Source organism: Geospiza fortis, unplaced genomic scaffold (genome assembly GCF_000277835.1).
Source record: "Geospiza fortis unplaced genomic scaffold, GeoFor_1.0 scaffold384, whole genome shotgun sequence".
In the NCBI taxonomy this organism is placed as follows: domain Eukaryota; kingdom Metazoa; phylum Chordata; class Aves; order Passeriformes; family Thraupidae; genus Geospiza; species Geospiza fortis.
In genome coordinates, this window is record NW_005054744.1 from 73,383 (window position 1) to 80,285 (window position 6,903).

Sequence of the window (6,903 nt, forward strand, 5' to 3'; positions counted from 1 at the left end):
AAAAGTCATTGGCTTACTTTCTCCTGCTACAGTTGGGTAGAGGAGAGGAAAAAAATCAACAAAGGGCTCATGAGTTGAGATAAGGACTAGGAAAAAATACTCTAAGGACAAATGCTCAGGGAGAGAAGTCTTTTTTCTGCTATGCCCTGGGGTTCTTTCCACGGACAAACAGTCTTCCCAAAACTGTTGTGGTATGTGTGACTCATCTATGGGGTGCAGTCTTTTAAGGATAGGCTGCTCTAGTTTGGAAGCAAGGGCTCTCCTTCTCTATCTCTGGAAGCAGGGGCCCTCTCTCTCTATTTGGGTCTCTCACTAGATCACAGCTTTCCTTGGCATCCACCTGCTCCGGCGTGAGCACTTTTCCCATGGGCTGCGAGTGGATCTCTGCATCCCCTGTGGACTTCATGCATTACAGGGGAACAGTTTGTTTCACCATACTCCTCACTACAGCTTGCAGAAGAATCTCATCTCCAGTGCTTGGAGCACCTCCTCTCCTGCTTTTTTTTCCACTGACCTTGGTGCCGCCGTGTTGTTTTCCCTCACATCTCCTCACTTCCTCCTCTTCTCCGACCAGAAGAAAAACCTCTGCCTGTAGGCACTGTTGGGAACAATACTGTCGTAGACATCTTTTTCACTAAAATCTTTTCTTTAAGATTTTTTCCTTCTGGGAAGCTGAGGCCCCAGAAACAAGATGTAAACAATAAATTGTCTGCTGCTGTAGAATGGAACAAGTGAGTCTGTGATTAGTCTCCTGTAGAAGTTTTAGTTCAGTGACCAGTCACAGCAGAGCTGGCTTGCAGACTCTGTCAAAGCCAGCTTGTGTGTTTTCATTCTTTACTTTTCTTAGCTTAGCTTAGCAGCTTTCTGGAAACTCTCCTTCCTTTTTCTTTTTAGTATAGTTTAAATAGATGTATATATCATAACATAATAAATCAAGCCTTCTGTAATAGAGTCAAAGATCTATGTCTCTTCCTTCACCCAAACACCCTTGTAACCACCGTCACACAATACAACTTTTAAATTTTTATTTTGTCTCTCTAGTTAGGCTTAACTTGACTTTGCCTTGGGGAAAGGAATTTTCTTTATTTTTTTAAGAGATATAGCATCACTCTAAGGCGATAGGCTTAATAAACCAACAGAGAGGGAGTAGCCCAAAGATACCCAAAGAGATAAATGGCCATCAACAGAACATCATCTGGTGGGGGGGGAAAGCATTCTGGAGGTTCCTTCAAGGGAATCTGACATGTCATCCTGCCTTCTGTTATGTTTAGCAGCTTGGTCACAAGACTCTGGAGATACATTCATTCTTGTAGGACTCCTTTTGTTAGTAGTTTCCTCATTTAGCTTATGCACCTGTGCTGTAAGGACAAAAGTGGGTTTTCCATCCCATCTTCCCCTGTCTTCCCCATTTTTGCACAGGAGGAACCATGGGTTGGCTCATGGAGTGTACCTCCTCTCCCTAGCTAGGCAAGCTCTGCTTCTGATAACAGGGGCTTTGGTCTGTACTGATGAGACTTGGAGAAGGGCCTCTTTAAGCTCCTTGCTGAATTTCTGATGTGTCTCTTCAATCCTGTCTTCCAATTTCTGCATATGCTTGGTCAAGTCTGTTTCCACAGCCAGGATTTGGGCTCTTGTTGGGGGCATGGACAGTGTCTTCATACGTCTGGAGCCTTCTTGTCATAGAATCACAGAATTAACTAGGCTGGAAAAGACCTTTGAGATGATCAAGTCAAACCTGTGACCCAACACCAACTTATCAACTAAACCATGGTACTGAGTGCCATGTCCAGTCATTTTTTAAACATGTCCAGGGACAGTGATTCCACCATGTCCAGGGGCAGCCTATTTCAAAGCCAAACTTTCCGTCAAGAATTTTTTCCTGATGTCTAACCTAAACTTTTTCTGGCGCAGATTAAGACTCTGTCCTCTCATTCTGTCAGAGGTTGCCTGGGACAACAGACCAAACCCCACTTTACTACAACCTCCTTTCAGGAAGTTGTAGAAGCTGATAAGGTCAACCCTAAACCTCTTTTTTTTCCCAGGCTAAACAACCACAGCTCCCTCAGTCATTCTTCAAAGGCCTTGTGTTCCAGGCCCTTCATCAGCCTCGTCATCCTCCTCTGGACATGTTCGAGCATCTCAATGTCCTTCCTAAACTGAGGGGCCCAGAACTGGAAACAGTACTCAAGGTGCAGCATCACCAGTGCTGAGTACAGGGAATAAATGACTTCCCTTGTCCTGCTGGCTACACTGTTTCTGATACAGGCCAGGATGCCATTGGCCTTCTTGGCCACCTGGGCACACTGCTAGCTCATGTTCAGTCAGCTGTCAACCAGTACCCCCAGGTCACTTTCTGCCTGGCTGCTGTACAGCCACTCTGTAACCAGACTGTAGTGCTGCAGGGAGTTGTTGTGACCAAAGTGCAGGACTCGGCACTTGGACTTATTAAACCTCATATTGTTGGACTCGGTCCATCTATCCAGCCTGTCCAGGTCTCTCTGCAGAGCACTCCTACCCTCCAGCAGATCGACATGCTCCCAGCTTGGTGCCATCTGCAAATTTGCTGATGGTAGAGTCAATCCCCTCATCCAGATCATCAATGAAGATATTAAACAGGACAGGACCCAATACGGATCCCTGGGGGACACCATTAGTGACTGCCACCAACTGGATGCAGTACCGTTCACCACTACTCTCTGGGCATGGCCATCCAGGCAGTTCTTAACCCAGCAAAGAGTGCTCCTGACCAGGCCATGGGCTGCCAGCTTTTCCAAGAGTATGCTGTGGGAGACGATGTGAAAGGCCTTGCTGAAGTCCAGGTAGACAGCATTCACAGCCTTTCCTGCAACCACAAGGCGGGTCACCTGGTAATAAAAGGAGATCAGGTTGGTCAGGCATGACCTGCCCCTCCTAAATCCATGCTAGCTGGGTCTGATTCCCCAGCCATCCTCTAGGTACCATGTGATGGCTCTCAATATAAACTGTTCCATAATCTTGCCAGGCATTGAGGTCAGGGTGACTGGTCTGTAGTTTCCCAGATCCTCCTTCCATCTTTTCTTGTGAATGGGCATCACATTGGCCAGCTTCCAGTCGCCGGGGACCTCCCAAGTGAGCCAGGACTGACTGCTCCCTGACACCATCTACCAACCCAGGAGGACAGTTGTCCTGAGGACAGGCCTTTCCACTAAAGACTGAGGCAAAGAAGGCGTTAAGCACTTCCACCTTCTCCTCATCTGCAGTTACTAAGTTCCCTCCCGCATCCAGTAGAGAACAAAGGTTGGTCTTACCCTTCCTTTTGCTGTTAATATATTTGTAAAAGCATTTTTTATTATCCTTTACAAAAGTTGCCACATTAAGTTTGAACTGAGCTTTGGCCTCTCTGATTTTTTTCCTACATGACCTAGCAACCCCCTTAAATACTTCCTGAGAGACCTGTCCCTCCTTCCAAAGATGATACACCCTCTTTTTATTCCTAAGTTCCTTCAAAACCTCGTTGCCCACCCAGGCTGGACGTTTGCCTCGTTGACTCATGTTTCAGCACACAGGCACAGTCAGTTCCTGTGCCTTCAAGATTTCTGTTTTGAAGCACGCCCATCCTTCCTGAACTCCTTTGTTTTTAAAGGCTGCTTCCCAAGGTACTTTTCAAATAAGTCTCTTATATAGGCCAAAGTCTGCCCTCCAGAAGTCCAGTGTAGAATTTTCATTGATGCCCCTCGTTGTTTCACCAAATATTGAAAACTATAATTTCATAATCACTGTGCCCTAGATGGCCTCCGACCACCACATCTCCCACCAGCCATTCTCTGTTTGCAAACAGCAGGTCTAGTGTAGTTCCTCCCTTGGTAGGCTCACTCACCAGCTGTGACAAGTTGTCCTCCACACACTCTAAGAACCTCCTAGACTGCCTCTTTGCTGTGTTGAGTTCCCAGCAGATGTCTGGCAGGTTAAAGTCATTTACAAGAACAAGGGCTGGTGATCTTGAAACATCCTCCGGTTGCTTGTAGAATAAGTTATTCACCTCTTCATCCTGGTTGGGTGGTCTATAACAGACTCCCACCAGGATGTCAGCCTTGTTGGCCTTCCCCCTGATTCTTACCCATAGGCACTCAACCTTATAATTAATTTCAATTTCCATGGCGTCGAGAGCCTTCCTAATATACAGTCACCCCTCCACCTCTTCTCCCTTTCCTGTCTCTTCTGAAGGGCTTGTAGCCACCCATCGTAGCACTCCAGTTATGCAAGTCATCCCACCACGTTTCCATGATGGAGACTACATCATAGCTTTCTTGCTGTACCATGGCTTCCAGCTCCTCTTGTTTGTTACCCATGCTGAATGCAGTAGTATACATGCACTTCAAATGGGCTACTGATTTCACCCCCGACTGGCTTACCACCTCTGGGCTTGTTTCTGGATAGTCTAGTGGCATCCCCTTCCCTCTTTGAACCTAATTTAAAGCCCTCTCAATGAGTCCTGTCAATTCATGGGCTAGAATCCTTTTTGCCCTTGTTAGTCAGATGGAGCCCATCTGACTCTAGCAGGCCAGGTGCCATAAAAGTTGCCCCATGATCAAAGAACCCAAAATTCTGCTGATGGTACCAGCCCTTAAGCCACTTTTTGATAATGTGGGTTCTCCTCTTTCTTTGATCATCATTTGTCCCTGCTATCAAAGAGACTGAGCAGAACACCACCTCTGCTCCTGCCCCATCAACCAATCAACCCAGAGCCCCGTAGTCCCTTTTACTTGCCCTGGTGCTCTTCTTTTCAATCTCATCACTGCCAGCCTGGAGTATCAGCAGTGGGTAATAATCAGAGAGCTGAATCAGCTAAGGGAGTGTCCCAGTGATATCCTGTACCCAGGCCCCAGTGAGGCAGGAGACTTCCCTGTGGGATGGGTTCAGTCAACATACAGGGCCCTCTGTTCCCCTCAGAAGGGAGTCACCTACTATGACTACCCTTCTTTTCTTTTTAATACTAGAGGTAGTGATCCATCTGACAGACAAAGACTAATTGGGAGGCTCTCCAGCCAGATCATTTTCTTTGATGTCATCTGGCTGACCCTCCTCATCCAGGGCCTCATATCTATTCTGAAGTGACACGTGGGTGGGTGATAGGGGTTGGGAAGTATTTTTATTAACTCCTCGAGTAGGGACCTATTTCCACTCCCTTTCATCTACTAGGTCTCCTCCTTCTGTCTGATGGTAAGAGGCATGGGAGTCCTCTGACTCCTGGTGAGCTTCTCTCAGGGATGGAAGGGTGAAACTCTACCAGTCTATTTCCCTTTCACTTTCCCTAATACTCCTTAGTCTTTCTACTTCCTCCTTAAGCTCCACCACCAGACAGAGCAGATCATTCACCTATTTGCACTGCATGCAGGCATCTTTTGCACCATCTCCTGGTACTACTGACAGGCTCAAACACTCTTTGCACAAAGGGGTCTTGACAAATGTGTCCTCCTTGAGGGATTCTGTTTGGGTTGGTACACTTTTATTAGCTATAGCTTTTGATTGTTTGGAGACCATTGTTGAGGAAAAAAAAAACCAAAAACCCAACCAAACAAAACCCCAACACAAAATAAAACCCCACTACCAGGATGATGGCTGCAACCCTGCCTGCTTGCCCTGTCTGCACAAACTGCCATGAAACGCCTTCAAAGACATACCATGCCCCTGTTTGCCTGCTCCTGTTTGTCTTCTCTAGGTCACTATGCTCCCTAAAGCCTTCTTTAAATCATCTACCATGGGCAGAGGAAGCCCCTTCCTGTGCCTGAATGGCTAATGAGAGGAAGGGAACCACCTGCTCAGCTCCCTTTTAAAATCACCTCTGATGGGTGGAGGAAGACCCTGCCTGTACTTGAATAACTAACAAGAGGAAGCCATAGTACCCACTGTCTCGTTTTCCTCATTCCACTGCGGTGATGCTAGGAAATGTGAGTATGCCTGTGTCATGCGAGTTAGAGTTACATCAGTGTTTTACATTTTACCAGGTCTGGACTCTTAGTGGTTTTGTCATTTGAGAAAAGGATCTCTAGCACAACCCATTCTCGCAAGCATTGGATTAATTGCTCCGTGGTCTTCCTAGGGCCTTGCTGAAGCTGGAGATCTTCTGGACAATGGTATCTCTCCTTCACAATGGCCAAGAGTTGCGTCCAGAGGCTGAGGGGTTCGAACCTCCTCATGATCCCCTGGTCGATACTCATGACACAAGAGAGATCCCAAGTGCTGAGGCACAGTAAAATTCCCCCCCCAGAGTAAAAAGGGTAAAAGGTGCTTTTCTGTGTCAAGTTAAGGCCAAAGAGAAAAGCTGCTTCGATAAAAAAACAAGAAGATAAAGAGGAGACAGTGAAATGAAAACAGAGATGCCGCAAGAACAGGACAGGGACACAAGAAATTCCTTCTGATAATGAAAATTAGCAGCAAAAGTCACTGCGAAATTCATAGAAATGAATATGTATGAGCCTATTGTGAAATTGTATGCATATGCATTTGAAAGGGGGATAAAAGGAAGGGCTGGGGTTCGCAAAGGTGCGCATGCCCTTTTAAAGAGAGCAGTCTCTGTCTCTCTGGCATGCGTCCAGCGCTGTGAATAAACATACCGGGCTTTATGACTTTTGCAAAGTTGTAGAGTTTTTTTTTCTCTCTCCGCGTAACATTTTGGCGAGCCGCCAGGGGCTCTCTGTCCCCGCAGGGGCGGAGGGACAGACGGACTTCCCAGGCGCGCCCCAGGATCTTCCTGGAGGGAGCTCCGCTCGTCTCGGCTTGCCACCTGCGAGGACAGAGAACCTGCTGGCCTGCGGAGGATATGGTATGTATTAAGAGGGGCCCCAGGGGGGGAGGAAAGGTGAATGTGGATGGCTGAGTAAGTCACTCAGAGACGTCTGAGTGGCCCGTGGTCGCAGAGCCGAT

The 6,903-nt window shown here is 47.2% G+C and overlaps 2 protein-coding genes across 3 annotated transcripts in view; one reads left to right on the top strand and one right to left on the bottom strand.

The window, feature by feature from the left end:
- LOC102038435 (guanine nucleotide-binding protein G(q) subunit alpha-like) overlaps positions 1 to 6,903 on the bottom strand; it is a gene marked incomplete at its 5' end in the record, with an annotated part of 91,410 nt that overhangs the window by 61,910 nt on the left and 22,597 nt on the right. The gene's annotated exons all lie outside the window — the stretch shown is intronic.
- The window catches only part of LOC115949082, a 7,870-nt gene continuing 7,370 nt past the window's right edge, over positions 6,404 to 6,903 (top strand). For both annotated transcript variants that reach the window (XM_031065364.1, XM_031065365.1), the window contains exon 1: positions 6,404 to 6,802. The gene's annotated coding sequence lies outside the window, so the exon portion shown is untranslated. The remainder of the gene's footprint in view (positions 6,803 to 6,903) is intronic.